Source organism: Pinus tabuliformis, chromosome 4_2 (genome assembly GCF_031772625.1).
Source record: "Pinus tabuliformis cultivar Carrire ecotype Pingquan chromosome 4_2, CPIR1, whole genome shotgun sequence".
Lineage (NCBI taxonomy): Eukaryota > Viridiplantae > Streptophyta > Pinopsida > Pinales > Pinaceae > Pinus > Pinus tabuliformis.
Window position 1 is genome coordinate 665,828,414 of NC_142304.1, and position 6,858 is coordinate 665,835,271.

Consider the following 6,858-nt stretch of genomic DNA (forward strand, 5'->3'; position numbering starts at 1 on the left):
GTGGATGAGGAAGATTTCAAGAATAAGTTCATGTAGTTGCCAAAGAACGATCCACCGAAATTCGCACAAAATGCAGGTGAGATTTCAGTTGAGAAGAAAGAGAAAAAGAAAATTATCCATCAGAAACAAGAAGTCAAAACAGATCAAAATAAAATTATAACTAAAAATAGAATGTAAATATCTTTGTATTTTAAGGTTTTTCGGGAGAATACTAAATTAGAAAAAAACTGAAATTTTTGTAAAAAGAAAAATCTTTGAAAATTTAGATTAAACTTTGTGCTCAATCTCAAACTAACAAAAAAAAATAATAAAAATATATAAAAATTATAACTTTATAATCCAGAGTATATATATATATATATATATCATTCTTAAAAGAATTCAAAATTGTCATGTAACTTAGCAAGAGTATTTTATTTATATAAATTGCAATCGGATACCATTCTTCATTCAAAAGCTTTTAAATACCAGATAGTGAAACATAGTTAAGCAAATAAGTGCATGGAGTTAAGAGCATGTCTACTTATATGACACAACACACATAGATGCTCAAATTAGGAAACATCGCTTTCCATTTGTGTTACATCAACACGCTTTTTTCTATTTTATTCTCACATGTGAATTAAAATAATGTTTATTTTCATTAAATTTTTGTTTTTTAAAATCAAACTTAATTATATATATAGTTAGTCATAAAACCAAACTCCTTAATAAGTGGTTATATATATAAAATCAGTGTCCTGTTTTTTATATGTACAAATTAGAAATAGTCATAAAACCAGTTATATATATAAAATATGGTGAAATAAATATTATTAAAATCTTGATTAAAGTTGAAAGGACAAGGAAATATAGACAACATAGTATAAAGAATAGTTTGGAGAGTAAGATATAGAGAAGAAAGATAGTTAAAAAGTTTTGAAAATTAGTGTATATGAAAGTTATATGGAAATAATGAAGAAAACAACAACATTACATTGATAGCTTTAACAAAAAAATTAAGAGTAAAGCGTGAAATTATTTGAAACATCTCGTGATATGAAGAACAAGTAAGTATAGAAATTAGAAGCAAGTCACACATGTTTAGAAGTGAAGTGGGAAGACAAGAACAAACCAAGGAGTTGTGGGTAGAAAGGTTATGCCGAGTATGTGGAAATAAGGAGGTAGAAACTAAGCACCACTTTCCCTTATGTTGTCTAGCATAATCACAAATGAAGGCCAAATAAAATTTGCATATAGGAGAAATAACCAACATTTGAAAAGTGTTTAGTGAGAGGTACATTGAGATTGGTTGAGAAAGTGATGCAAAGAAAGAGGCAAACACTTGAGAATAAACTAATGGGATGACCAAACTTGATGTAAAGTGAAGGGGAACAAATCTAATAGAGTTGACCAAGTCCATGTTTTGGGTACTAATATTCCACCAACATCTCTAGTTACTTATTCCAAAGGGAAAAAACCCACAATTTTATTCAACTTTAAAAAATGAACAAAATTACATCTTGTAGATGTTGACCACATAATTTCGGTAAGCACAACCTCTCAACTTATGAGCATAAGAAAACACTGAGAAAAAATTACATAGATCTGTGAAGTTAAGTGTGATAGTAATCACTTAACTTCTCTCTTTTGTCTTGGTTTATAGGTTTAATGGGTACTGGTTGCGGCTAGTCAATCTACATAAATGGATCTCTGAGACATGGAAGCCAAGCTTTTACAGGCGAGTTGAATATTTACCCTATGGCACGGGGTTTCTTCACAGTGGCTTTTGATAAGATTGAGGACAAGAAAGATATCTATGAAGTTGGGCAATGGTTTTGGGGGAGTGTTGGCCTCTTTATGCAGCCTTGAGCTCCCATTTTTGACTCGGTAACAACATTAATTTCTACAGCCCCAGTTTGGGTTAGGCTTCCAAACCTTCCCTTGCATTTATGGAGTCACACATCACTTTCCTCTTATTCGACAAATCTCAATAGAAAACTGAAAAACCGCAACTGGAGAAGCTTGGCCCTGAATGCAAACTCAATCAGTGCGGTTCAGCAAGTGGGTATGTACCATTTACTACAGATACAGCAACTGATCAATCAATCAAATTCAACAAAGCCTTGAACTCTCTTTCTCGAGAATAAATTCAAAATACTCGATGCTTTAGGTATTCGCAAAGAGGACTATTTTCGGAATGGTTGCAAGCGGAGAATGGGTGCGAAAGGAGAGCTTATATGAGAATTTACTATTGAAAATAAACTTTTTAATACTTTCCTAATTCTTTTTGTCAGATTTTCTAATATTTTGTCCATGAGATGGGAGCCCTTCACTAAATGTTGAATAAGAAAGAGGGTCTCCCAAAACAATTAAAGAACCTATTTCATTTTCTTTGTCTAATTGAATCTCCTATTAACAAACATAAACTTAGTTTCAGTTTGGTTGTTTATCATATATCCTTAACCCCATAAATACTCTGCAACTTTAACTTCTTTAAAACCATAAAAAAACACCTCTCTCTTGTCACCCCTCACTAACCTTATAAATTATTACAATATACTAACATATTTAAACATTTAATATATTTTATTTATCCCAAAAATTCTAATCTCAATATTAAATTACTATTATCTTTACAACAAACAACACCCCTTTGTTAACACGAATAACAGAGGAATTTAATTATATTATTTTTAAACTTCCCATGCTTACCAACTTTATCATTACATTGCATTTAATGACATGCCCCTTCAAAATACTACACCCTCTATATATGTTTTGTAAAAGAAATATTTAAAATAAAGTTTCAATTTTATAAATTTATTATCTTAGGGTAATATTTATTTAAAACATGAAATCAATAAATTTAAATTTAATTAATTATATTAAAATTTGATTCGTTTCAAATACTTAGTTGTAATATTATTAGTCCCTACCCAAAGGGCCTAGCAGGGACTATAGCAATCGGTTTTCTGATAAGCATTAGTCCGACACTCAAACCAATGATTGTTTTTCCATTTTAATCAAAGTTCGTTTATATTAATGAAATACTTTTTCTTTTTAACCAATGAGTGAAATCAAATATTTCTTTTTAACCAATCAAAGATTCATCATCTTATTTGGCCTCATATCAAGGCCAAAGCAATTTAAAAGCAATTTAAATGAACCATTTTTCATTTTGAAACTTAAACTAATGAGTAAAGACTTCATATAAATGTTCATATGGATTATTGTTGGTTTAATGTTAACATTAATTCATAGACATTAAATATTTGTAACATATATCTTGGAGTTTCAATAAGATTGAGATATTATAATTTTTTATTTTAAATATGTATTTTTGAGGTGTCTAGAGAACGACTGTTGTGTCAAAATTGTGGTTTGCATGAGAACCATACTTGACAATTGTTGTTTGCATGAGAACCCGATCTGGCAGGGAACACTGCTACACAACAATATTTCTGATATTTCTGATTTGGCGATATTTCTGATTTGGCTCTTGGTTCAAATAGTCACAATTGCTTCAATGTTTGCTACACAATATTTCTGTTTATTCACTCTTGTTCATTCACTTTTTTGGATGGAATAGTGGCAATTGCTTCAATTACAGTCGCAATTGCAGCAATGTTTTCTGGTGGTGAGAACTTATGTTTTCTGGTGGCGACCACTTAAGAGCATGTTTTTTGGTGGCGACCACTTAAGAGCATGCAGGAATGATAGTTTAGCAACAACAACTTCTTCTGTTGAGCCTGCAGGAATGATAGTTTAGCAACAACAACTTCTTCTGTTGAGCCTGCAGGAATGATAGTTTAGCAACAACAACTTCTTCTACTGAGCCTGCAGGAATGATAGTTTAGCAACAACAACTTCTTTTGCTGAGCCTGCAGGAATGATTGCAAGAATGATAGTTTAGCAACAACTTCTTCTGCTCTAATTAAAGGGTTTTGACAGCTTGGGCTTCAACTGGGCTTCAACTTGGCTTTTGGGTAAATTATCTTGACAACGTCTTCTTCTGCTTCTTCTACTCTAATTAAAGGGTTTTGATAGCTCTAGCTTCAACTTTTGCTTACTCTAATTTAAAGGGTTTTGGGTTTTGACAGCTTTGCTTCAACTTCTTGATAGAAAAAATTAGAAAATTTTCCTATTTCTATACTAACTCTACTGGAATAACTAGAAAAAATTAGAAATCTATACTAACTCTACTGGAAAAACTCTACGGGAATTTGTTTACCTAAAACAACGCTCACCTGTACACCTAGGTTGGCTTGCAAGGAGATACACATCAGACAAAGGAAGGCGCCTGGTATCTTAATACATGCACCGCCTACCTATCAATTCTGCTTTTGGTTATCTTTGTTCCTTTTTTATTTGCTTTGTAGACAGATTTTGAAGTAGTGGATTGAATGTTTCATGATCCAGAAAATGCTGGAGGCCTTCATTATAATCATGAATTTCACCTAGTTGTTGTATTTGCTTTTATTAGATGCGATTCTTGTGAGCAGCAGATAATGTTGATGGATTGGCATCATTTACCCAGGCGTCAAGCTGCTTCAATGTACTCATAAAGGCAAAGTTGCATTCCAAACTTGTATCACCTGACAAACAGTACAGGAAGTGGGGCAAGCCACCTCTGAATGTGCTCCGTGACGAAACACTTTCATTTCATTTGGATAAAGGAAAAATGGCGAGCTTGTTCAGTTCCTGCTCTCCTTTCACTCTCCGCTCATAGTGATCAGTTCTAGTGCTGCTTGCATTCTTATTAAGAAATTCAAACTCTGTCTACAAGAAATTGAAAGGGATTTTTAATTATTCAATTATCTAGTTCAAAATACTACAGGTCACTAGAAAACTACCCTCTGTTGAACTTTAGCACCCCCACTAGTTTGAGTGAGTCTCAGCAGTGAAAACACCACCAATCCCAATTGTTTTTGCAGAAGCAAGGGTATACAAACCAATTCCAAAAGCACTAGTGACATTTGAATCAGCAGTTGCAACGCTAGTTTAAAATCCTTCAGTTGCAAATAGAATTCCTATTTGAAATCCATGACTTGTTCCAAAATTACCTAACCTCTTTCTTTTCGAGACTCAGTTGATAGGTGCTTAGTTGATAGGCGGATTACTCTTACGTATACATGTCTTATTTTGCCTCTGCTGCTAGTGTTGGCTCTGTTGTTGGTGGTGCAGCTACTTTGACAGGTTCAACTGGATCAACTCAGTAAGCTGGTGAAAGGTTATAAGCCCGATCCAACCCCACTTTTTTTTTACCATTACCACATACACCACCTTTCGGTCTTAAAATTCCCATATATGCAAGTGTGGTACAACTAGCTGGGATTGTTGGCTAGTATGGTTGGACTGGGTAGCAAGGCCATCTTTGATTAGCGAGGCTGTTTCAATTTAATCTCGAGCACATACCGAACATTTAGTGTGGAGAGGGGATACATGGGCTGCATTCAAGCTACATGTGCCCACCCGCAAGCTTTATATTTTCTATATTTAACATAATGTTCCTTTATTTAACCACTTGCAAGTTTTACTTTTCTATTTTTTATTTATTTAATTTTTTATTTTTTATTAATTTATATGTCCAACAAGATGATAGACAAAGGAGTTTCCTAGGGACAGGAACCCCAAACAGCATTATCATGATATTTTACTCATTAAAAGAGATCATGATTTATGTAGCCATGCAGCATAGTCTTGGCGGTGTGACGCTGAAAGACGTCTATGATCTACTAGAACAATCATCATCGTCTGTAAGTGCTTTAATAATAACAACCTTCTTAACCATGTCAACAATTTTCAATGAATTTTTATTCAAGATATTTGCAGCATGCTCTGTTGTAATCCATTTTTGTGTTTATGTAACAAATAGGTAGTAGAAGTGCACAGAAGACCACGAATCTGCTATTTGTTGCTCTTACAAGTGCCGGCTTAACATGAGTTGTTGCACCTATAACATGAGCTGACTTGGCTGTAGCTAGGATTTATGGTGGCGTCGTTTCCTTGAGTGCTTGTCAGGGCTTCAGACAGAGCTTAATTGGTCCCTTACTTTCAATAGCCCATTGTCAAAGCAGCTCTATTACTACTGGAATGCTACTTTAAGGTATGTTAGGCAAACTGCTGGCTTTCTCAGGAAAGGATGTGGGTCCTGTTTATGCATGCTTTGATGTTGTTGAAACTCTTACCTCGCCTGCTTTAGCAACCTTTCTTTATGCCTATGTGGGATCTACTAGTGTGGAAGTGCTTAGGCAACTCAATCCATTGGTTTTGGATCCGAAAATGGCTCTTAATTAATAGGCTCTAAGTTATCCAAATGGATATGGAACATAGAGGTTTGATGGCTCTCAAACTGCTTTGGGCGCTGCTTGTTAAGACTTAGTAGAAACTCAATTCACAGAATAATATACTGCCCCCACATTTGCTTCTTATGTAGTCTCTCCCCTTACTCTTGCCTATACCTTTGTTGCATCTTACTGGCAAATGGTCACTTATACTGGATTTGATGCTTATGCATAAACTAGATCACTGATTGGATCATCGACTAGATCAATAAGATAAGATACTGATGGCGGTTCTACTGCTTAAGCAACCAAATATACAGGCTCTGATACTCCCAAATTTCTCAGAGAATTTATCTAATCTTCAGAATATCAATCTGCGCTACTGTAAAAGTTTGGAGGTGCTTCCAAATTCCATAGAGAATTTAAGGAATCTCTGAGAGATCAATTTGATGCATTATAAAAGTTTGAAAGTTCTTCCAATTCTGGCACATTAACAGGTGCAAGGTAAACTTAAACGCAACAAATGGGACTCAAACTACTACGATTGGTACATTCACTTAAATTGGATAAACTAAATCCGTCGTTGGTGAAT